A 23,507-nucleotide genomic window follows, 5' to 3' on the forward strand; every position below is an offset into this window, starting at 1 on the left:
AGGTAAGTATACAAATTTAATATTTAAAAAATATTATCCTTGTTATATCCACTGTGTAACAAGTTATTTTCTATAAATGCACTTGCTCAAATGAAACCAATAATTAAGTAATAACTAACTTTATGCTTAAATATAAGAGTTACTCAGCCACATTTGAGAGCTCTGCACCATTCATTCATTAACTGAAGAAATATTAATTTATAGCCTTCAATATACAGTAAATATTCTAAAACTCCTTTTTCAAACACACAAAATTGATTTGACAGTGAAATGTTCTAACAAGTACCCTCAGGTTCTTCAACAGCTCAATTGAATATGGCCTAAGATGGATAAGATGCATATCAAATCCTCCTGCTCACAAAGAGTAAGTTTTCTAAGGAGTACCCCAATTCAAGGAGGTTGAATCTCTTTTTCTAACCCCAGTTCTGTATTGTCTAACAAAGAAGGTGGAGAATCAAGTGAACGTCGGAAAGTAGCACTGCAGGCCTTTCGGCTTTTCCAAACCCAGGCCAGCACTCCTGGAAGGTGTGTGGAATTGGTTTTGGTGGTCTCTTGCTAAAATGGCCACAAGTCCTGACAATGAACTTGGCTACAGAGTCAGGTGCAGTATTCTAAGTCCAAGGTGAAGTGCAACTTGGTTTTCTGATTGGTGGGATGAAAAGGCATTTGTTGGTTTAGCATCTGTCTGTTCCTAGTAAGAGGAAGGATTGTGTATATGCTTTAATATGCCATGTCTTAAGGTTTTTTGGATACATTGTCCTGGAATTGACTTCTACTTTTATATAAACCACGGTATGGGAAGGTTGAAATAATCAATGAGAAGGGAATCAAGAAAGCAGCTACTTGGAAGTGCTTTTGTGGTTGGTGTGTACCCTTGAGTTGGTTCTGGCCCGTGGGAAATTTAGGCACAACAAAATGAAATGCTGCCAGGTTCTGCACCGTTCTCACGACTGTTCTAATGTTAGAGTCCAATTGTTGCAGCCACGGTGTCAATTCATCTCGTTCGTCTTTTCAAAGGCCTTGTTTCCTTCCTCGCCCTCTACTTTACCAAGCATGATGTCCTTCTGCAGGGACTTGTCTCTCCTGAGAACATGTCCAAAGTAATTGAGAAAAAGACTTGCCATCCTCATTTCTAAGGAGCATTTCTTCTTCTTTTTTAATCATTTTATTGGGGGCTGATACGGCTTTTATCACAATCCATACATCCATCCATTGTGCCAAACACACTTGTACATATGTTGCCATCATCATTTCCAAATATTTTCTTTCTACTTGAGCCCTTGGTATCAACTTCTCATTTTATCCCCTCACACCCCCACCCTCCCTCCTCATGAACCTTTGATAATTTATATATTATTTTTATTTTTTCATGTCTTACACTGCCTGATGTCTCCCTTTACCCACTTTTCTGTTGCCCATCCCCTTGGGAGCGGGTTTTATGTATATCACTGTGATCTGTTCCACCTTTCTCCCTGCACCCTCTCCTTACCCTCCTGGTACTGCTACTCTTATTATTGGTCCTGAGGAGTTTATCTGTCCTAGATTCCCTGTATTTCCAGCTCTTATCTGTACCAGTGTACATGTTCTGGTCTAGCCAGATTTGAAAGGTAGAATTGGAGTCATGATAGTTGGGGGTGGGGTGGGGAGGGGAGGAAGCATTTAGGAACTAGAGGAAAGTTGTATGTTTCATCAGTGCTACACTGCACCCTGACTGGTTCGTCACTTCCTTGTGACCCTTCTGCAAGGGGACGTCCAAATGTCTACAGATGAGCTTTGGGTCTCCACTCTGCACTCCCCTCATTCACCTTGATATGATTTTTTGTTCTGGGTCTTTGATGCCTGATACCTGATCCCATTAACACGTCATGATTACACAGGCTGGTGTGCTTCTTCCATGTGGGCTTTGTTGCTTCTCAACTCGATAACCACTGGTTTATCTTCAAGCCTTTAAGACCCCAGAAGCTATATCTTTTGATAGTCGTGCACCATCAGCTTTCTCCACATTTGCTTATGCACCCATTTTGTCTTCCATGATTGTGTGGGAAGGTGAGCATCACGGAATGCCAGGTTGTTAGAACAAAGTGCCCTTGTGTTGAGGGAGTACTTCAGTAGAGGCCCAATGCCCATCTGCTTCCTTAATACTTAACATATAAATATATGAACATAGATCTATTACCCTGTCATTATATATAAATATATTTACATTGTACATGCCTGTATTTAGATATCTATAAATGTCCTTTACCACCTAGTTCTTTCCTATATTTCTTTTTACTTTCCTCTTGCCCCGCTATCATGTTCAGCCTTCATTTGGGTTTCAGTAATCCCTCTCGGTTACATTGCCCTTGATCAAGCCCTATTAGGCATCCTATGCCCTCCTCGCCATTGATTTTTAGATCACTTGCTGCTCCCTTGTTCCTGGGTTTGTTAACACCCACTGCCTTTCCCCTGCTTCACCCTCTCCTGTGTCCCCCAAGAACCACCAGTCTGTTGTTGTTTTCTCCTCTGGATAGTTTATCCCAGCAACCTGATTTAGATAGACATGCAAAGACAATAATAAACAAAAAAACAAAACGGAGCAAAAGAAAACAAAAGAGCAACACAACAACAACAATAACCCAACAACATAAAAAAGAAACGTCTACAAATAGTTCCAGGTCTGTTTGTTGACTTTTAGGAATGTTTTCCAGTTGAGTCTGATGGACTGCCATGCCCTGGCCCTAAAGTCTATTTTTGGTATTCCCTGGGGACTTCATTGCTTTGCTCCCCTTGCTGCTCTGTTGCAGGCTCTTAGAATTTCTCCAGTGTGGTGGGGTCTGATTTGGCACAATTCCCACACCGTGCCTCCAGTCTTGTCCCTCGTAGTGCTATGGGTCAGTGAGGTACGTCCTGTCTTATGGTGGGGCGGGCCCTATGGTCCTTTCTGTGCATTGGCTGCTCTGAGCAGGAATATCATCCTTGTGGGTTGGTGGGCCAGGATGTGCTCCACTCTCTCTCCTTCCCTCTTCATTTGCTTCTGTGTTCTCTGATCAGATGCGCCCCTCTTCCTGAGGTGTAGCTCCAATGCTGTCTTCTGAAATGAATTCTTTTTTGCCAAAGAGGGGTGTCCATGTAGTTGGGATTGGGGCCAGCCCTGCAGATCTCTCTGTTGGTTCGCTGCTTCCTGCAGGTATGTTGTGTCTTAGTGCACCCAGTTGAAGTCTGGTCCCTCTCTCCCTCTTCTAAGGAGCATTTCTGACTGCATTTCTTCCAAGGAAGATCTGTTTGTTCTTTTGCCAGTCCATAGTACTGTGGATATTCTTTGCCAATACCATTGTTCAAGTGCACTAATTCTTCTTCAGTCTTTCTTACTCAATTTTCAACTCTCACATGCATATGAAGATACTGAAAATATCATCTATGGCGTGGGTGAGGCACACCTTAAAGATCAATGAAATAGTTTATTGTGCCAGCCTGGCCGATAAACACAAGTGGGATTAACTGAAGGGCAGAGAGGTAAATGCCTTGGTGAGTCTCGCCTTTCTTGTCTCTCGCTCTTTGATCATCGGACCAGTGTGTGGCTGCCTTGCTTGTCCTGTGCCTCAATTTAAAGGCTACACTACCTGTGGGACGCCTGTGGACTGTGTCGCTGTAAATTGAGGTCCCTTTAAGACATCGCTGGAGCTGGGGACTGGCAGTTGGTGACCTGGCTGGCAGTTGGTGACCTGCCTTCTGATTGGCTGCTGTGCTGACATAGCCTAGCTCTCTCTATAAATAGAGGAAGATCTGGCAGCAGATTGGACTGGAAGTACTGCTAGTCTCTCACATCTCTCTCACGGCAGTGAGTTGAATTGAGCCATTGGTAGTGCTTTATAATTTAACTGTTTCTTTCTTGTATTATATATTTAACTGTATATGATTTAACAGTTCATTCCTTGTTATACATCTAATTATCTTTATAAATAAACATATTAAATTATCAGCAATTTGGTTTTATCTCTCTAGAGAACCCTGTCTAACACAATCAAAATAACGTCCTTGCTTTTCAACACTTTACAAATGTCTTATGCAGCACAGTTATCCAATGTAATGTGTTGTTTGATCTCTTGGTGGCTGCTTTTGTGAGCATTGATCGTGGGTCCAAGTAAGATGAAGTCCTTGACAATTTCGATCTTTTCTCCTTTTGTGATGTTACCTATTGGTCCAATTTTGAAGATTTTGGTTTTCTTTACCTTGAGTTTTAGTCCACAGTAAATGCTGCAATTTTTATCTTCATCAACATATGCTTCAAATCCTGCTAACTTTCAGTAAGAAAAGTTTTGTTATTTGTATATTGCAGGTTATTAATAAGCCTTCCTCCAATCCCGAGGTCAGTTTCTTCTTCATTTAATCCAGTTTCTCTGACAATTTTCTCAGCAGACTGATTTGCCCTTATCCTTTTCACACCATCTCAGCAGACTGTAATATGCCCTTATCCTTTTCGCACCATCTCTCTTCATCTACGTACAGGTTCTGCTTTGGAATGCCCATCCTTCTCAAGGCGATCAGGCTGTTATCATCCATACAGTCAAATGTCTTGGCATTGTCAATGAAAACCAAACATAGTTTGGTATTCGCTTCTTTTTGCCAAGCTCCATCCTGAGATCAGCAATGCTATCCCTTGTTCTAGGTCCTCATCTGAGTCAGGGCTGAGCCTCTAGCAGCACCGTGTGAAGGTACTGCTGCTATTGCTGTTAGACGATCTTCAGGATTTGCATGAGATATCGATGATATTGTTCTACAATTTGTATATTTTGTTGTGTTACTGGGTTGGGTTTTTTTGGGGGGCATGGGTATAAATATGGATCTCTTCCTGTCAGTTGGCAAAGTGGCTGTCTTTCAAATTTCCTAGCATAGATGAGTGAGTGCTTCCAGTGCTTCATCAGCTTGAAGCATTCCAATCACTGTTTCATCAATTCCTGGATTCCTCTTTTGGCTAATTCCAGTGCAACTTGGAATTCTTTCTTTAGTACCATTGGTTCTTGATCATGTGCCACCTCTCAAAATGGTTGAATTTCAACCGATTCTTTGGTATAGTTAACTCTGTATTTTTTCCATGCTCTTTTGATGTTTCATTTTCTTCATCATTCAATATTTTTCCCATAGCATCTTTCAACATTCAATTATTTTCCCCATAGCATCCTTCAGTATTCAATATTTTTCCCATCGCGTCTTTCAACATTGCAACTCAAGGTTTGACATTCTTCTTCAGTTCTTTCAGCTTATGAGTGTATATGAGTGTAGTTTATGACTGTACTATGTTCTTCCCTTTTCTGTTTTCTAATTCTAGGTCTTTGCACATTTCATTATAATGCTTTACTTTGTCTTCTCAAACTGCCCTTTGAAATTTTCGATTGTTCTGACTTCATCATTTCTTTCATTTGCCTTATCTACTCCATGATTAAGAGCAAGTTTCAGAATATTTTTTGACATCCACTTAAATCTCTTCTTTCTTTCATGTCTTTTAAATAACACTTTCCTTTCTTAATGTACAATGTTCTTGAGGTCTTCCCTCAGCTCATCAAGTCTCTGTTATTAGTATTCAATGCATCAAATCTGTTCCTGAAATGTTCTCAAAATTCAGGTGGAATATACTCAGGTTGTATTTTGTCTTATGTGAACTTGTTTTAATTTTCTTCAACTTCAACCTGAATTTATATATGAGTAATTGATAATCTGTTCCAAAATTGGTCCTTGGCATTGTCTTTCCCACATATGCAGTCAATTTGATTTCTGTGAAGGCCTGTGTACAGTTGCCTTTTCAGTTGTTTAAAAAAGCACTTGCCAAGGCACTCTGGCAGAGATCAGACCCGACCCAGGGATGCAAATGGCAGCCAACTAAACAGGAGCGGGTAAGGTAAAAAAAAAGGAAGTGGATAGTGTGGGAATAGGCACTAACCCGCTAACCCACAGGTAGGGTATTGTTATTTTTCCACAGGAAAGGGAGAGAGGGACCAGACTTCAACCTGCTATGCCAAGCCTTGAGGGCAGACATACCATCATGAAGCAGCAAGCTAACAGAGTGTGGGGTCAGTCCCAATCCCAGCTATGTTGAGCCCTGCCCAGAAGATTGCACTACAGAAGATCACACTGAAGATACAGTCTGGGGAGAGTGGTGGGTCTGCCCAGATCACATAGAAGTAAGCTAAGAGGGAGGGAGGGAGAGAAGGAGAGAGAGAGAGAGAGAGAACCTCATCCTGGCCCACAAGTCCTGAAGATGACACTCCTACTTATAGCAGCCAAGGGACAGAGAGGCCAGCCCCACCACAAGACACGACGCCCCGTCACTGGCCCACAGCACAGTAGGGACAGCACTGGAAGCACAGTGTGGGAATTGTGCCCCGTCGGACTCCCCCACACTGAGGCAAAACACAAAGGCAACGCAACAGAGCAGCAAGGGGAGCAAAGCAATGAAGTCCCCAAGGAATCCTGAAAATAGACCAGACTCAGAGGGCAGGACTAGGCACCTCATCAGACTCGATTGGAAAACATACATAAAGGTCTGCAGACAGACCTGGGACTATTTATAGACCCCCTTTTCTTCTTCTTCTTCTTCTCCTCCTCCTCCTCCTCCTCCTTCACTTCCTCCTCCTCCTCCTTCACTTCCTCCTCCTCTTTGTCTTCTTTTTCATGTCTGTCTATATAAGATAGGCAAGATAAACAACCCTGAGGAAAACAACAGGACAAATATTCAGAGGGGACAGGGGAGAGGGGGAAGTGGGGAAAAGGGAGGGGGAGCCAACAAACCCAGGGACAAGGGAACAACAAGAGATCTAAAATCAATGGTGAGGAGGGCGTAGAATGCCTGGTAGGGTTCAAAAGAGGACAATGTAGCCAAAAGGAATTAATGAGAGCCAAATGAAGGTCAAACATGATAGTGGGACAGGAGGAAAATAAAAGCAAATAGAGGAAAGAACTAGGAGGCAAAAGACATTTATAGAAGTATAAATACAGGCATGTTGATATGTAAATATATTAATATATAACAATAGGGATATAAGCCTATGTACATATATTTATATGTTAAATATTAAGGAAGCAGACAGACATTGGGTCTCTACTCAAGTACTCCCTCATCGCAAGAACACTTTGTTCTAATAACTTGGCATTCCATGATGCCTACCTTCCTGACACGATCACTAATGACAAAACAGGTGAAGCTGATGGTGCCTGGTTATTAAAAGATATAGCATCTGGAGTCTTAAAAGCTTGAAGTTAAACAAGTGGTCATCTAGCGAGAAGCAACAAAGCTCATATGAAAGAAGCATACCAGCCTGTGTGATCATGAGGTGTTGACAGGATCAGGTATGAGGCATCAGAAGACCCCAAATAAACAATCATATTGATGCAAACGAGGGAAGTTCAGAGTGGAGCCCAAAGCCCATTTGTAGACAATTGGACATCCCCTCACAGATAGGTCACAAGGAAGGGAAGAGTCAGTCAGAGTACAGGATAGCACCGCTGAAACACACAACATTCCTCTAGTTCTTTAATGCTCCCTCCCCCACCTACTCTAGTATCATGACAAATCCGGCTAGACTGGGGCATGTACACTAGTACAGATAAGAGCTCTCAACACACAGAATCAAGGGCAGATAACCCCTCAGGAACAGTAATGAGAACAGCAATACCATGAGGGCAGAGGGAAGGGGGGGGACAAGGGGGAGACATAGGGAACTGATTGCAAGGATTGATGGATAACCCTCCCTCCCACCCACCCCCACACCACCACCCCAGGGGGATGAACAACAGAAACATGGGTGAAGGGAGCCAACAGACGGTGTAAGATATTACAATTATAATTTATAATTTATCAAGGGTTCACCAGGAGTGGGTGGGAAGAGCTGCTACCAAGGGCTCAAGTAGAAAGAAAATGGTTAGAAAATGATGATGGCAACATATGTACAAATGTTCTTTGATACAATTGATTTATGGATTGTAACGAGTTGTAAGAGCCCCCAATAAAACAATTTATAAAAAAACAAATTATTTGCTATGAAAAAGTCATTGGTCTTATAAAATGCTATCATGTGATGTTGATTAATTTCTATCAGGAAGATCTTATTTTTCAGCTATGATTCCTTCTTCCTTGTTTCTTATTTTTGCATTACAATCACCAATAATTATCGATACGTCTAGAATGGTAGAATTCTTCAATTTCTTCATCACTAGCCTTAGTGGTTGGTGCATAAATCTGAGTAATAGGTATATCAACCGGATTTCCTTTTATGTGGATAGATAGGCCCCTATCATAGACAGCATCGTCCTGCAAGATAAGCCTTGACATTGCTTTTTTGATGATGAATGCAACACCACTGTATCTTGATGATGTCACTCCCAGCAGAGTTAGCCATGTGGTTTTCTGATTCAAAATGGTCACTATCAGTCCATTTCAGTTCACTAATACCTAGACTGTTGATCTTATGCCTTACATATCGTTTTTTAGTATTTCAGAATATTCTAGATCCAGCCAAGATTTATTCTTTGTACATTCCAAGTTCCAACTATTAGTTGATGTTTGCAACTGTTTCTTCTCATTTTGAATCATCCCCATCACAGCCGACGGTCTTGAGGCCTTACTCCCTCAGGCTTTGCTTTGTCTGCACCATCCCGCTCCGCTCTGTCTCAGGAAGGCAGCTCTTGCTCAGTCGTACTTTGAGTGCCTTCTGACCTGAAGGCCAATCTCTGGCACTTTCTCTGGTGATATTCTGTGTCTATTCAGACGTTTTCAGTGTCTAACAATGTTTTTATGCTATCCATCAGGTTTTCAGTGGCTAAACAAGCTAATTTGTCAGCCCATTCCTCTTTCATAGTATTCTTTTTTTTTCTTTCATTATTATTCTTATTCTGGAAACTCTGTTGAAAAGACTTCACTTTGAGTAACTCTTCCTGCATTTGAAATACCAGTGACATGACTTCCAGTGTCCCCACAGTATGGCATACTAATAGGCATGTGGTTTCTGTCTTGGTTCTCTTATATTATCAAGTAAATATCTTGATTATATTTTATATGGATTATATTAATCATATCCCATGAATCAGATGTAAGACATATTAACTAACATAACTTACATAATTTAGTTTTACCAGTTACCACTGCAGATAAAAATATAACCAATTCTCAAGAGATCATATACCTTTTTTTGTCAAGAAAGATTCTAAACATTTTGCTAAATATGAAATGACATTTTTAGGTGCAAAATATCCCCTAGAAAGATAGTAATAGATATTTTAAGATAAAGTGGAAAAAGTTTTCCCATGCAGGAACACGACATATATAGCCAGACTGACTTTTGCATTCTTTTAGCTCCTTGGAACCTTTTGAAACAATTAAAAATAATATTTTTTTACTCTACACTTGAAAAGTGCACATAGGTAGCTCGCCAGGTGTGGAATGCTTCTTGTGCTGACTGATTCCTTGCTGATTGATCTCAACCTATGTACTTTTTGTGGGATTGGTTATCAAATAACTCAGAGAATTTTTGGAAGCAAATATTTTCAAAATTTGAATGTATCCCTTATGTAGCATATATACTCCTAAAAACCCGTTTTAAACTTTATTTGTAAAGAGAATCACATTTTCAGCCTCCTGAGAGATCGTATGCAGAAGACCCACCATAGGGTCTAGTAGGGGTGAACCATTCTGGATTTTGATTAGTCAGAGCTCAATTCAACTCTATGGGTTTTAAAAGCCAAGAATATCTGCTGTATATTCTGTATGTATTTTAAAATACTAGATTTTTCACTGATGGTATATGTATCAAATAATCAGATCCTAACTCAAAAGTGTGATAGTTTTAACATATGAATACACCTATACAACCAATAGCCAAATAAAGGTGTACAACTATTTCCATTAACCTGCAAAGTTTATTTATGTCTGTGCCTTTGCATCCAGTTCTTCCAATATCCCTGACCATTACTCTGGTTTCTAGGACCATACTTTAATGCAGTTCTTTCTTAAACTTCATATAAATGGAACACTTTCTTGTGCTAGATTCATTTTATTAGACAAAATGTTTTGGGATTTTTTAGACCTATTTACACTGTTATGGATATCAGTAGTTCACTTTTTTGGTTGTTGTGACGTATTTCTTGTATGATTTTTGAATTGGGTAAAAGTTTATCGATAAGATCAGTATTTCCTGCAGCAAGTCATCTACATTTTGTTTTGTGCATTGATTGTGATCCCCACAATGCAACCTTGCTTATCCCACTTTCTCCCTGTGTCTCATGTTTGCACTCCTCCATCCTGGCTGACCCTTCCTGCCTTCGGAACTTTGTCCTTCCGTAAACATTGGCTTCCCTTTTGATAGTAAATGGCTGATTATTCTAAAGGGGATGTGCCTTCCAAGTGTTCTGATGATCACCTATTGTTTGGCTGAAAATCCAGACAAGGGAGTGTGTTCCTTCCAGGTCTGCAGAGTGGTAACTAATGGCTAGGGTCTCAGAGGTCCCCCAGTTTCTGACCAGTAAGCCTAGTCTTTTGCTCATGCTTTTCAGTTTTGTTCCACATTTTCTCCCACTCTGTCCAGGTCTGTCTAACGTGATCCCTTTCAGAGCAGTTTCTCTCACGGCCATCAAGTCAGCGCCTACTCATAACGACTGCCTGGGGTTTCTGAGACTCTAACTGTTGAGGAAGTAGAAAGCCCATTCTTCGTTCTGAGGAACTGCTGGTGGTTTTGAACTGCTGACCATGTGGACCGCAGCCTAACGAATAACCACTACACCAGCAGGGCAATAGTAGGGGTAACTGGATAGACTCTAGTTCTTCTAGTCTTGAGGCTGTGGAATCTGAAGTTCTCATGATCCTTTAGTTCTTTGGACTAATTTTATTCACTCATCTTTGGTTTCCTTCACTCTCCTGAGCTCTGGATGGGGTGAAACCAATAGCTGCATCCTATTGGCTGTTCACAGGCTTTTAAGACTCCAGTTGCTTCTTCATCCAGCTGCAGAATATTTCCTGGTGGTCTTTTACTGTGGGATAGTTCAGTTGTTTCCAGTTTGGGGCTTTTATGAGTAAGACGACTTTGAACATTCTTATACGTTTTTGAGTTGGCATGGTTTCATTTATCTCAGGTAAATTTGTAGGAGGGAAATGATATGTATGATTTATTAAGAAACAGAGGGTGGGTTTCCAAAGTGGTTGACACACTTTTCTTTTCCATTAGTAATGTATGAGAGCTCTAACTGTTTCACAGCCTTACCAATATTTGTTAGTTTTTAAATTTTAGCCATATGAGAACATATGAAATCGTATATCATGATTGTTTTACTTGCTGCAATTCAACATTTACATTTCTGTAAAAAAAGGAGATAACGGAAATTTTTTAAACCAAAAATTCTAACACAATACAACCCAAAGCTATTCTAATTTGTACTTATATGCTGAGGAATGATGATATGAAAATACTAAAAGTCTTTGATTTCCGTAATTAAACCATTATGTTTCTGTAAGAGCAAAAAACTTTGAATGCACAATAAAACACTGTAATTCATAATACATTTGCCTTGAAACCTACTTTGACGGATTCATTGTGATCACCTAGAGCCTGATAGATTATCAAAGATTCTGTGTCCATTTGTCTTATCAGACAACACATGAGGGGGCTTCAAACAACTTGTGGACAAATTCCATTCTTTGCATTCTATATGCTTGCAAACACTTTGAAGCGCCTCACACTGCACTTCTTGATACCTTTCCAGGTCGTGTTCATTCCATTCGCTGGCACAGCGAGTGCTAACCATTGTAGTGTTTTTATATTGGACAATTCTGAGACCAACGCAGGGCAGAAGCAAGAGTAATTTGTTGATATGAAGCTATATGAATAAAATAAATTGGTTTTATCTGTCTTTGAACATTTTTTGTATTTTCTTATTACTAAGCTAGCGTCATTTTGCCTGAGATAAATTGAACCTGAAAAGGGGTGAGCTTGCTAATAATTGTAAATCCTTCCTCGGGTGCCTTCAATTGCATCTTTTCAGAGAGTATACTCAGATGGGGCCCTTCAATTTGAGAAATCTGAGATGCGCTGAATGGAAAGTTCCAGTCATAGGAGCAGGAGGATGAAAGAGGAATAAAAACCAGGTTTTTATTCTTCCTTTCTACTTGTTGTTTGCTTGACATTCTCAAGGTGTGGCTTTTGGCAAGCCCTTTAAAAATCTCCCTGCAGGAAAACAAAGGTAGTGGTATTTATCCTACACTTACAATTCAAGAAATTGTATAATTGAATGAGACTTTAGAATATTCCTACTTGGTAATTTTAGGTATAAAGAGACCAAGACTTAGAAAGGCTGGGAGTTTTGCTTAGAGAGGGTTGGCTATAATCCTAACCCAGGAATACTGTTATCATTCTAATGTGTTTTTTTTACTCCAATGTGGTGAATTCAGAGAACTTTTAGACAAAACTCCAAGATTCCAAAAGAGTTCAAGGTACCTGCCCCAAACCAGGCAGCCTGAAAGAATGAGAGCTGGAACAGGTCCTAAGGGCTCTGACTGAAAGCCTGCATTCGGTTGGCTTGTCTAAGAAACAAAACCAGTGACATCTATGTACAAGAAAGAGCTTTATATCCAGAAGTAATTTCATATCCAGAAGGCATGCAGACCAGTTCAACTCAAGTCCGGAAGTCAGGTACTAGCTGGGACCCTCTTCAGACTCACATAGCTGCAGGCCAAAGACGCAAAAGGATAAAGCGGGAAGCAGGGAGATCACAGGCCGGAGGGTGCAGGGCCCATGCATCCAAGGTTGGTAAAACATGGCAGGGTGCAAAAACAGCTCTCAGGTGAGGCTTCCACTGGAGGAAGACACAGAGTCCTTGTATGGATGAAGTCAAAGGGCAAAAGAGAGAGAAGTCCACAGTCTTTCTCCTATAAGAAGACCATGCCCCTAAGGAGGCATCATCATGATGTGACCTGACTGAAAGGTTGGACTTCACCCTTACATGTTTATACAGGGTCAAGTTGACATAAAATCTAACTACCACAATGCTAACCAAAAGGTCCGAGGTATGAACCCGATATCTGCTCTATGTAAGAGACAACATGCCAATCTGCTCCCATTGAGATTACAGCCTGGAAAACGTTACCGGGCAGGTCTACTCTCTCACATGAGGTTATTATGAGCCTTTATCTACTAGAAACACAAGAACAAGAACAAATAGGGTCTCTCAGGTGAATGATGGGACAGATTGTTCTTTAGATATTTTTTTCTCTGTGAGAGTTTTGCAATGCTGCTGTTTACCTAAGACACTATATCCTCATAGTCCTTCCAAGAGCATGTGCTGCAGTATGCAACTCAGCACTAACCACACCAAAGGCATCGAGAATATCCCTCATCAAATTGATACAATTGATGTATGGAAAGTTAGAAGAGCTGTAAGAGTCCCCAATAAAATGATATTTTTAAAGAAAATAATATTCCTCAGGGTGTTAGGAAAAATCAAGGTAATTTTTGTATTAACTGAAAGGAAACAAAATCCATAGTGACTGTCACTTTACAGTATTGAACCTGCAAGTTATAGCAATGAATGTCTTAGGCAAATATCATTATTTTTCTATTCCCAACCTTCTATAATAAATAGGTTTATACTCTGCTACACCATCCAGTTCCAGCACTTATTTTGTTAAATATATTAAAATTCTAATTTCTTCTGGTTATCTATTTCCTGTATATTTTTTAAAAACTTTAAAGTAGAACATCAAATGACAGAACGTAGTGACCTGCTGAATGAGATGAAGATGCAAAGGAAGTTTAGGAGGATGGGACGTGAAAGAGTAGATAATGAGTTCAATTTTTTATTTGATAATGTTTATTATTTATGAAGTACATATCATTCTTTGGTGCAGTGTGCTTCATAAATGTTTTAGTGGGGGCAGCAGTGGTTTAGTGGTACAAATCTCACTTTCTATACAGGAGACTGAAGTTGTCTTACTAGCCAATGCATCTCATTCACAGCCAGCAGCTATCTGTCAATGGAGGCTAGCTTATTGTTGTAATGCTAAACAGATTTCAGCAAAGATTTTAGATTAAGAAGAACAAGGAAGAAAGGCCTGGTGATCTACTTTTGAAAGTCAGTCAATGAAACCTTATGAATAACAATGATCTGATTACCAAATATAGTTTGTATGGTATCAGACTAGGCTATTTTTTGTTCCATTGTGCCTGGGGTCTCCATGAGCTGAGTTCAACTTGATGGGAGTTAAAATAGTGACAAACCTTGATTCTAAGATGGATAAAATGAAGTGGGAAAATAGAGGGTATGTCTCCTACTTCATTAAGTTCTATAAAACAAATAAGTTGAATGTCAGGGAAACCTCACGTTTTTTCAGCCTCCTGCCCCATTAACTTAATTCACAAATAGACTTTTTTATTCCCTCCAACCGTCATCTTCCTTTATAGAGCTTCCCAATTTTAATTAATGCCAAGGAGCTTATTTTTTCTCTATCAAAAGTCATATTGCATTGGACAAATCCACTGTCTCTCAGGGGACACCCAGGTCCAACGGTGTAGCACAGTCCACAAGGACAGTGTTCTGCGTCTTATTTTGGTGAGTAGTGAATGGGATCATAATAGCTTGTGAGTGGCCATCGAGGGTGCAACCATTGGTCTCTTCCCATCCAGAGCACAGAAGAGTGGAGAAAACCAACGATTCATATAACCAAGTAGCCAGAAAAAACCCATGGACCACTTGAGCATCCGTCTGCAGGTCAGTAGAAGAACAGATGGTACCTGATTACCACTACCAACCATTCTCCAAGGGGTCACAATAAAAGTTCCTTGATAGTGCGGGATAAAATGTGGAACAAAAGTCAAAATCATAAAAAAGACCAGGTTTCCTAGTCAGATAAGACTGGTGGAACCCCTGAGACTATGGCTCTTACTCTCCTTAGGTCTGGAAGTGAATTCACCCCATGGCTCAGTAGACATGGGTCTTAAAAGGCATACATTAGGGAGACATACTTAGAACAATCCACCACCTGAGATCACAGGGCTGCATTTATCCAAGGACAAAGTTCAGAAAGGTGAGGGAAGAAGGAGGAATGGAAATGAGAAATGGAGGAAATGGGATAAGAGATTGCATTCCATGACATGAAACGAATTGTGTATCATAGAATTGAGTTGCATAGAAAATTGATTTGCTATGTGAACTGTCACTAAATTCACACATGCACACAAGATAGAAAGAAAGAAAGGAAAGAGAAAAAATACGTATTTAAAGATGTCACTTTGAGGATTTAGGACCCAAGCCAGGGTGTTTTTAATCCCCTCATATGCATACAAAAGCTAGACAATAAGTAAGGAAGACCAAAGAATCGTTAATGCCTTTGAATTTTAGTGTTAGAAGAGAATATTGACTGTACCACAGACTGCTAGAACCACAATGTGCCTGTGTTGGAGGAAGTACAGCCAGAGTTCATGTTAGAAACAAGAATGGCGAGATTTTGCCTTAGGTACTTTAGACATGCTATCAGGAGGGACCAAACCCTGTAGGGGAATATCATGCTTAAATAGAAAGTTGAGAGGAGGATCCGCAACGGCATGAACTGACTCTGGTAGCAACCATTATTTGAAGTCCTTCAGTGAAGGTGAGGAGGGGTAAGACCACGGAGTGTTTTTGACCCACCTACAAACAGCAGCAGCAACAATTTGTTAATTTTTTAAAGGAAAGTCTTATCTCCCAAAGCACATAAATTGAGCTGAAAGCATGCCTTGGACCTCTTTTCCTTTCCTCCTAGGTCCAGAGAATCCTGAATTGATTCATAGCTCTGTCAGATGCTACGAGCATGTGGACAATCAGCAAGCTCCTTAGATACCCTGGTCCTTAATTTACTCTTCTGAAAAAGTAGGCATAGCAATATCTAATGCTGGAGACTGTGAAGATGACATGAGATCGTTCTTTTGCATCTACTATGTTTTCTGGTACACAGCAAATCTCTGATTCCTAAAGGCAATCATCCTGTAGCTGTCAGGGCTGCCCAAGTACATTTCCAACTGAGTCTTCAGTGGTGCCTGGGACAGGTTTTCCTTCCATTTTGCCTCTTACAAGTTTTCTTTGACCTTGATGCCAGCCTGTCCTGGTTAAGCCACCTTCTTTGAAGTTGTGCTCTATTTTCCATTTGCATATTTCTCTCGAATCCATCTTTTGGTTCCTTCCCCCAATCTCTACTTTTAAGAGCAGGCTGAGAGAGTGCTATCTCTGAAAACGGAAAAAAGAAAAAGACTATGAACATATTTACACATGGGAGTTGAAACATCCCATTGAATCTCTCCATGGTATTACAGAGCCTTTGCCTGCCAAAGATACAGTTCTCTAGAAAGGAGATTCTCAACTTAAAAAAATAGTACATATCAAACTGTTCTATAAATGGATGGCATTTGCACACTTGATATATTTTCTTGGAGTCCTAAGTATGATGGACTATGGTTGTGAACAAGTCTCAACACTTCTAACTGCATCTCCCCTCCTTTCTCTTCTGCTCCCAAAATGTGAGTGTGATCTAGGTGATAATGAGCATAATCTTTAATCTAGCCTCATATCTAAAAAGAGTGAATCATACTCAATTCTTCTTAGTACTTTTTACTACTGATAATTTACTTGCCTCATCCCTCATACCTGCTTGTACCTTGAATCTCCACGCAGTAAAAGGGGTTGCTTTTCACGGGGTGGGGGTGGGGGGTCAGTTCACGGCACCTCTGTAAGTAGAGCAAATCTTCCCCCCTCCTGCTCCAGCTTCAAAAGTCTTGGTTTACTCAAGCCCATTCTTATGGCTACTGCGTATTTTGTGTGCCTTCCTACCTAAGGAGCGCATGCTCTAGGACCAGGTTTTCATGGGCTAATGTTTGGAAATAAATTGCCAGGCCTTCCTTCCATTCTTCTAGTGTGCCCGTCTTTGGAAGTCTTGTTGAAATGGGCCCCTCATGCATAATCTGGCAGAGATTTAACGTACCAGGGGCATAGCTTTCAACATCTGAGTCACCCACAAGTTTCCACAATATGGCAAATGGTGAGATGCGTAGTGACTCAACATTGCAGGTTGTTGCAAATTGCTCTTTGGGTGTGACCAGAGAGTTTATCTCTATAGTGAGATGATTGGGTCGTGTGGTTTCAATGCTTTGATGTGCTGCATATTCCTCACATTGGCCACATGGTCCCAGATTATTACACTGATAATAAGTGACCTGGTGACTTCTGGGAGAACTAGTACACTTCACCTTTATTTGACCTTGACCTATGTGGGCTAAGGATTTGAAGTCTTCACCATTTTGTGTTCAGTCATCCTTTCGTGAGCTCTGTGCCAGGACATGTCTCGTAGGCGGACATATGCCTTAGAACCTTGATGGTGGGGCTTCTTCCGATTTCTCCCCAGGGGAAGTCCCAGTCTTTCTCGTCCTTACAAAGTGCTTGCTTTTCCGTTGACCTGGGCGTGATATCCCTGGATTCTCTTGGCCAGCCCTCCTCTGACCTTTCTGCGGGAGGGAGGTATTTCAAACCTAGACTCAAACTGATGAGAGATTTTAGAAGACAATTTTTGACTCCTTTTGGCTGTTGCCATTTTAATTTTTAATTTTCATGTCAGGGTGATAACCAGAATTTTTTTTAAGACACTATCCAACAGTCTCATGACAGTTTCATTTTATGCTGATGGGGTAATTTGTCCCTTCAGAGAGAGTTATTTTTTGAGTAATTATTTTAGGCACTAAGTGACAGGCTCAAACTACTTTGGGAATATGTAGCCCTGTCTCATGACATGCATTTACCTTGTAGATAATGCATGTGGCAGGTATTACCGGTGACTCATTCTTCTGCCAGCTATTCCCTGCACTGTGCATGTCTTTAGCAGATAGCAGCATATGACAAGGATGGCTTGCTGCCAGTTGATTATTATGTAAGACTTCCATAAAGAAATATGCCTATTCCTTGCTAAGCATCTTTTCACTGAAATGAGATTTTTCTGGAGACAGCTCTGGAAATTCACTAAATGCGAGGAAATATGTGATTGCCAAGTGCTATCCTTGAGAGTTTTATATAAGGCTTCCTGCTTGAAGTTGCCATCCTTAAACACATACAGATTTAAATAAAGCTATCTTTTCTTCTTAAAAGGAAGATTTATTAAATGACATATTAACTTATATAAAAGAAAGAGACATTGATTTTTTAACTTTACTTTAAAATATTTCCAAAATGTTTTTAAAAATTTACAAAGCAGCAACATGGGCTCAGGGTGACTACCTACACGTTAAAAAAAACTTTCAGATCTCCCACCTTCGACCTTGTTCCTGTCTTTTCCCAAAGTGCCTAACATTAAGCTTCTGATGTGAATCCCTTCTCAATTTTTGGACCTGAGTTCTCATTCCATATTTTTCACAGGTCTCCTGTGTTTTCCCTATGGCTGAGTTCTTCAGTGTTTGAGCAATGGGATAACTATTGTAGTAACATTGCTTTTTGAAGACAAGGATGTTGTGACCACTACCCAGGACCCTAGGGGGCTTGACAAGGGTGTGAATGGTAAGCCTTATTATCTCCATTTTAAATGTAAAGAAATTGAGGTTCAGAGAGGTTAAATTACTTGCTCCCACAATATCTAAAGTGATAGAAAAACGGGAAAACTGTTCCGAAGGCCTGCTGATTCTGTAGCAAGAGTGGATGGTTTGAGAGTCTAGTATAAGAAATCTAGGCAAAACCTTGGATGTGTGAAATCTTAATTGAGAGGTAATAGAATATACTCTAGAGGTTGGTAGCAAGCATGTAATATAATCATACTAATTAACTGATTCCACTTATTTTGGACTATCTATAATTTAATTACTTTTCTTGCTATTTGCTACATATTTTTTAGCTCCCTTGTGGCTTTTAAAATATAAAGAAAAACCTGGAGTCAAAGAGCCCAAAGCAAAACATATTTATATATTCTTGATAATGATATTTTCCAGATATAGTTTTCCAGCTGTCAGAGTGCGATAAAAGGCTTAGGTTTATACCTTGACCTAAGCCTTACCTGGGTCCTGTCCAGCAAAAATAACATTTCACTAAATTAAGAACAGATCCCAAAGTCAGGAAGAAAAAAGCAAGCTAATCCTCAAAGTCAGTATTCTGTCCCCATAAAGCTGTATGAAGATGTTTGCTAACCACAGAAATTAGCTTGGCATATTTTTTCCCATCTTACTACAGTCAACATCCCAGGTGGCAACTACTGATTTCACTTCGTCTGGGGACTGCATCTTTTAAAGTTGTTAAGCATTTTAATGACTATAAGAACCCTGAAGTTTGTTGACTCACAACTTCATTCATCTAGAACACTAGTGGAATTTTGAATGGCAGGAAACAGCAAAATAATATTTCCTACATTTAGTAATGAGCTCTTATGTATAAGGAACATGATGGAAAATAATATTTATAGCACATATCAGTTCATAAAGTACTTTTACTTAATTTCTGTAAGGGAGTTGAGTTATAGTGCATCCTCCTCCCCCCAACACACACACACAGACACACATGCACACACATATACACACACCCACACGCATGCACACACACATACATGCACATACTAAAATATATTAGTTCTGTTACATGAGAAATGTAAGAGAATCTCCTCAACCCTCTATCTTCTTCTTTGTTCACATCTAAAATTCTCAAAAAAAGGGTTCCATAATATGCTATTTTAAACTCCTTGTTTCTACTCCATGAAAAATGATATCCTTATTTTCTAATCTAATGAGTTTCTCTCTTCATCTTTATCATCCAAACAAAACTCTTTGTTGTTTTGTATTCTATTCGACTGGTTCCATCTTTCTGGCACATCGTCTTTCTTTCAAGTATCTTCCTACCCACGGCTTCCGTAGCAATGTGGTTGTCTTCCCTTGTCTATGCCCATTTCCTCTCTAATGTCCTTGCTGCTCCTTCCTTTATTCTGGAACATGTGTATATTCCCTGAGATCATCTCAGGGATCTTTTTCCCTTTCTGACCTTTCCTCTTTACCTGGGGCTTCTGAGGCTCGCCCTGGAGCAGTAAGTTTAGGAATTTTTGTTCCGCTTCCATTCTCTGTAACCGCCTTTCATGTCTCTACTCTGCCTTTCCCTCTCAACTGATGAACATACACCTCTTCTTCAAGGAGAAAAGACCGATGGGCTTACTATGACCCAGAATCTATTCTGTGGCAATGGGGTTGCTTTTACCTAGACCAGTGGTTCTCAACCTTCCTAATGCCGCGACCCTTTGTTCCTCATGTGGTGGTGACCCCCAACCATAAAATTATTTTCATTGCTACTTCATAACTGTAATTTTGCTACTGTGATGAATCATAATGTAAATACCTGATATGCAGGATATATTTTCATTGTTATAAATTGAACATAATTAAAGCATATGGATTAATCACAGAAATAATATGTAATTATATATTGTGAAATATTTATTTCTAATTAAAAATAAATGAAATTTTGTCTTGAAGCATGGTGTAGCATGAGTAACAGCCTTAATATAATGACAGTAAAGCACATTGCTACATTTTGCAACTGTATGCATAAAAAGCCAACAGTGCAAAGGTTGAGATAACTTCTTTCTCACCAGATCGGAAATTCTCAGGGCAGTCTTTGCAAGACTACAATGAAGATCATCTTACACAACAAGTCAACTTCTGTATTTGGACTTGATAACCAACGAGCTGAAAACCCCTGTTTCACAAAGATATGTTGTTGGAAAAGGAAGAAGAAGGCACAACACAGTCTCAGACAGAACAGGATATGACTGCAAACACTTGATCCAGAATTTTGTAACTGGCATTATAGAGAAATCAGTTCTTGTTGCATCCCTGTTAATAAGTTCAATGAACTCCTCCTGTGCTGTCTCAGGAACATCTTCCACTCTGACTGGGAATGGGCTTCTGGCAAGTGCAGATGAGTGTCAGGTAGATTTGGAAAGTATGATGAAATTTCGTCTGCAAGCATATGCAAGTGTTCTTTCACAGAAATTATCATCATAATTCTTTTGTCTGGTTCAATGCCATGCTCCTCAAGGAAAGCAGATAAGGAAGGCAACATATAAATTTTATTTTCATCCTTTTTTTTTTTTTTTGCCAAAGCATAAGTTTCATCTGGAATGATCTGATCTTTTCAGACAAATCGAAGGATGTTGCATTTGGTCCTTGAATTGATCAATTTAACTTATTCAAGATGGCAAAGATGGCAACCAAGTAAACTATTTTCTGCAGCTCACTTTTATCGTTGAAAAGTGCTTTGAACTGCAGTCTTGCTTTCTGATTAAAAAACGTTTTGAGTTCATCACGAAGCTCAAAAGCACCTTTTAAAACTTTTCCTCTCGACAACCATCTCACTTCAGTGTGAAATAGCAGAGCATTATTCAGCGCATCCAACTCGTTGCACAGTTGCAAAAACAGTCGACTATTTAAAGTGCTCGCCTTTACAAAATTGACAGAACTTATGACGCTTTTCATTACTTCTTGTAATTCTTGTGGAAGCATGTTAGTTACTAATATTTGCTGATGAATCATACAGTGAGCTCCAATGACTTTTGGTGACTCATTCAGTACCAAACGTTGAAATCCAGATTGACATCCTAGCATAGCCGAGCACCATCTGTGGAACCACCACAAACCTTTTCCCAAGAGATCTTACACTCTTTCAGAAATGAACCAACTGTGTCAAATACATCACATGCAGTAGTTGTTGTTTCAAGAGGTTTGCAAAAAACAAACTCATCTTTAAAGTCACCATCATTATTATACTTCACGTACACCAGCAATTGTGATCAGCCTCCAACGTCTGTGGATTCATCAAGATGGATGCTAAATGTTGGAAGCGGAGCAGATTTAATTTCCTGGATTACCTGATCAAGAATATCAGCAGACATGTCATCTGTTCTTCTGCGGACTGTGTCATTAGATAAGGAAATTACATTCAATTTCGTAACAAATTCATCTCTGATCATAACTCAATGTCTTTGGCTGCTGGTAACAGTAAATCCTCAGCAATAGTGTGAGGTTTCATAGCTCTGGTGATTCTGAGTGCTACCAAATATGAATTTTCAATGGCTGCTACGTTTTGTTTGTGGTACTTCCCACCAGTGTCAAGTCTGACTTTCATGAGTCCATCAGCTTTGCTTCTAAAATAGTTGGTATCCTTGCCAGCAAAGCTCAATGCTTGCCATCAAAATGGCGTTTTAAATTGTTTGGCTTCATAGATTCGGCTGACAGAACTTCACAACAAATAACACATTGCGGGTTCTCAATTCCTGCTGTAATTATGGAGGTAAAACCATACTGTAAAAAATTCTCACTATATTTTCTTTTCTTAATGTTCTTTCTACACGATCCATTGTCATGGGGTGGTTTGCTAATGAAAATAATATACAACAATAGCTTAAATAATACAAAAGATGATACATGGCATTGTTCAGTCAATACAGTTCATTAAAGTTTTCTATGATTTACCATTGTGTTGTTTTTTTTAACATACCTGTTACTATCACAGGGGGGCAGTGTTCACATCAACCACATTTGAATATAAAAAAGACAGAGCAGCATCCAGATTAAGTTCCCATGGTACAGATTATTTTTTGTTATTGCAGTAGTTGATGATTTTACAGTACATGGTTTTATATCTACCCAGTAATTCTAATTCATGAAGTGTCACTTTACCTCCAATACTGCTGCCTTCAACACAGTAGCTGCTTTTAACAGAGTAGCTGCCTTCAACACAGCAGCTGTTCTCTACACAGTGGGGGCTCTCTACACATGTGTGACTGGTCTGCATAAGTACATTATGGTGCCAACCCTGTCACATACACCTGTATTTGTACGAGGTATATGTGATGGGGTTGGTGTAATGATGTCATCATTCCGGGTACTCGTAGGTGGGCATATCGGCATGTGGGCGGACACGCCTGGAGATGGATAGAGGAGCGGTGTCTCAGTTCCTAAAACCATCAGAAAGATGTGTTTTCCGATGGTCTTAGGCGACCCCTGTGTGACCCCCAAAGGGGTCGCGACCCACAAATTGAGAACCGCTGATCTAGACTATGCCGCCCTTGGCTTTCTCTCACTGACCAGTTTATCTCTGAAGATCAAGTCATTTCTAAGGAAGGGGTGTGTCTTTTCCTTTTCAGAACCTACCCTTATTCATAATCCTATCCTCAATGGCCTTTTCTCCTAAGAGGACCTTGCTCTATTGATTATTTTCTCTATCTGAAGGAACACTTTAAATTGAGTTGTTCTCTTGAGTTACAACTTTCGAAAATTTGGCCAAGAGAGAATGAGGAATTGATAAAAATCTCAATAGTTTAAATCTTGTAATACTGTATATCTACAAGTCATCTCACAATGCTTTGTGGGATAGCTTTGAATTTCATGACCTTGGTGTGTGAAATTTTAATTGCGAGATAATAGAATGTACTCTAGCGGTTGGTAGCAGGCATCTCCCCCATAATAATCTGAGTAAATATTTCAGTCCAAATGGACTATTAAATCCAC

This window comes from Echinops telfairi, unplaced genomic scaffold, assembly GCF_000313985.2.
Source record: "Echinops telfairi isolate 266 unplaced genomic scaffold, ASM31398v2 ScPeMD7_7424;HRSCAF=8462, whole genome shotgun sequence".
Lineage (NCBI taxonomy): Eukaryota > Metazoa > Chordata > Mammalia > Afrosoricida > Tenrecidae > Echinops > Echinops telfairi.